Raw genomic sequence first — 2500 nt, forward strand, 5'->3', positions numbered from 1 at the left:
CGGTGTGACACAGAGCTGCTTTGCTCATGCACTCACATCTACCACTAAACCTTGGAGGTGTGCCCGGGAGCGAGGAATGTGCCACAGCCTCAGCGATTGATAGAAAACTGCAGCACACAACCAACAGTAAGAATGCGCTTCCAAACATGCAGTCAAATGTGGGCGGTTGATTGGCCGGCAAACCAAAAACGTTGAAGAAAGGCTGTCCCAAGGTGGCCGGCCGGGCCGACCGAGACTGTGGTGACTCCGGCGGATAGACTCCTTGGCTGCTCTCGAGGAGAGGGGCTATGTCGACTCTGGTTTTTCTTCAAAATGCACAAGTCTTTCGCCTTTTACTAAAGACTTCCGTGGAGAGGAACGTCGGGAGTTTAAGTTATTTTTGGTGGGCTTTGCTGTATGGCTGCGCCCTTTGAGTGTGTCAAATGTCAAGCAGCTGTCCGTCACGGCTCAGAGGTGCGCTTAGATCACCTGGGGGCGGAGGTGATCGGCAGCAGCCTTTGTTATGCGCACTTCAGAAACATGGCACCACAACAAGTAACTTGTGCGCCAAGATCTTGAGTTGGCCCAAGACACTGGCGGGCCATCGCTTCTCGGCCTTTTGGCTAAGATCAAGTGTAGTATCTGTTCTTATCAGTTTAATATCTGATATGTCCTCTATATGGGGATTAAATATTAAATGCATTTTTGAGCATTGGGCGGTGAAACCTGGGGCTTGCTCTCTTCACTCCTTGCATTGACCTGGTATTGCAGTGCCACCAGGAACGGTGCACCGTTCTCTTTTTTCTGTGAAAACCAAAGCAAGGCTGAAACTGGAAGGACATTAACGTGTGCCCGTGCGTCAACGTAATTGCAAGCCCACGTTTCTTGTAAGGAAGCAGCAGTGTCAAAGCGTGCTGCAGTGTAAAAGCTTACAGCACCTGGTATTCCCAGGCAGTCTCCCATCCAAGTACTAACCAGGCCCGACCCTGCTTAGCTTCCGAGATCAGACGAGATCGGGCGTGCTCAGGGTGGTGTGGCCGTTAGCCAACGGGCAGGTGACACAGACTCCTTTTATAGACCAGGCAAGGCCCCCTGCTCGTGGAGGGGCTCAAAAGTCAGCCTTCCGAACACACTGCACTTGAGCCTTTATCGCCACTACCTGCTACACTCTATTCCAGTATTTGGAAGCTACACCGAGATGGGTAAGCTGCTGTTGGTGCCGTCAGGTCCAGTTGTTGCTGAATCTATAGGAAATGACAGCCAGGTATGCCAGTGAAAAGGTCGAGTGTTTCCTCTCCAATGTGTGCTGGAGGTTGAAGTTGAACACAGCACAGCATTAACGAGCACCTGAGTCAAGGCATTGGACTCTGGGACTATCCATTTCCTGCACCATCGGCCAAAGAGCTGTGTCTGGGAACAGACACCCAGTGCCGGGCAAGTGCACCTCATACTTACCTGGCAGGGGAGACACCATGATCAAGAAGGTGGTTCACCCAGGGCGAGGCTCAGCCATTGCACTCTGGTTGTGCTGACCCCTGCAAATTCCCCAAACGTGGGAATCTTGACTGCAAAATTTTTGCTGGTGGGGTACTGCGTCCGCGCTCTCCCCCGATGACGTAGTTGTAAGCAAAGGTCAGCCTCCCAAAGTTCCGCCTTGTGTGCCCATCTCCAGGCTTCTCACGTGCTCGCAGAGCGACATCCCCTGTCTTTCCAAGTTGCTGGGAATGGGATGGTTGTGGGTGTTGTCTTTTAGCTCTAAGGAAATGACATGCTCCCTTTCCCGGCTCTTTGTAGGAGAACTGGATTGTTGGAGATGGATCCATGGCCATCATGCCAAGGGTTAATACTTTGGCGCTTGTTCCGTCCACTCCTGTACATTGACCTCATATTGAAGCGATGCCAGGGGCAGCTCACCATTTCAGAAGCCCGGAGGAGCTGGGAAACGGCCCGGCAGTTTGTACTGCTCGGTGTGACACAGAGCTGCTTTGCTCATGCACTCACATCTACCACTAAACCTTGGAGGTGTGCCCGGGAGCGAGGAATGTGCCACAGCCTCAGCGATTGATAGAAAACTGCAGCACACAACCAACAGTAAGAATGCGCTTCCAAACATGCAGTCAAATGTGGGCGGTTGATTGGCCGGCAAACCAAAAACGTTGAAGAAAGGCTGTCCCAAGGTGGCCGGCCGGGCCGACCGAGACTGTGGTGACTCCGGCGGATAGACTCCTTGGCTGCTCTCAAGGAGAGGGGCTATGTCGACTCTGGTTTTTCTTCAAAATGCACAAGTCTTTCGCCTTTTACTAAAGACTTCCGTGGAGAGGAACGTCCGAGAGTTTAAGTTATTTTTGGTGGGCTTTGCTGTATGGCTGCGCCCTTTGAGTGTGTCAAATGTCAAGCAGCTGTCCGTCACGGCTTAGAGGTGCGCTTAGATCGCCTGGGGGCGGAGGTGATCGGCAGCAGCCTTTGTTATGCGCACTTCAGAAACATGGCACCACAACAAGTAACTTGTGCGCCAAGATCT

At 52.4% G+C, this 2500-nt stretch overlaps 5 non-coding genes across 5 annotated transcripts; 4 read left to right on the forward strand and 1 right to left on the reverse strand.

The window, feature by feature from the left end:
• Positions 1–291: 291 nt before the first annotated feature.
• On the forward strand, positions 292–403 carry LOC131454087 (U5 spliceosomal RNA). The gene has a single exon (XR_009238767.1). It is a non-coding gene; the product is annotated as a U5 spliceosomal RNA (small nuclear RNA).
• A 179-nt stretch (positions 404–582) lies between these two features.
• LOC131454569 (U2 spliceosomal RNA) lies at positions 583–775 on the forward strand. Its single transcript, XR_009239228.1, has one exon. It is a non-coding gene; the product is annotated as a U2 spliceosomal RNA (small nuclear RNA).
• Positions 776–905: 130 nt separating this feature from the next.
• On the reverse strand, positions 906–1024 carry LOC131454187 (5S ribosomal RNA). Its single transcript, XR_009238861.1, has one exon. It is a non-coding gene; the product is annotated as a 5S ribosomal RNA (ribosomal RNA).
• A 402-nt stretch (positions 1025–1426) lies between these two features.
• On the forward strand, positions 1427–1590 carry LOC131454406 (U1 spliceosomal RNA). Its single transcript, XR_009239073.1, has one exon. It is a non-coding gene; the product is annotated as a U1 spliceosomal RNA (small nuclear RNA).
• Positions 1591–2235: 645 nt separating this feature from the next.
• Positions 2236–2348, forward strand: LOC131453994 (U5 spliceosomal RNA). The gene has a single exon (XR_009238678.1). It is a non-coding gene; the product is annotated as a U5 spliceosomal RNA (small nuclear RNA).
• The last annotated feature ends 152 nt before the right edge of the window (positions 2349–2500 follow it).

This window comes from Solea solea, unplaced genomic scaffold (assembly GCF_958295425.1).
Source record: "Solea solea unplaced genomic scaffold, fSolSol10.1 scaffold_37, whole genome shotgun sequence".
In the NCBI taxonomy this organism is placed as follows: Eukaryota; Metazoa; Chordata; class Actinopteri; order Pleuronectiformes; family Soleidae; genus Solea; species Solea solea.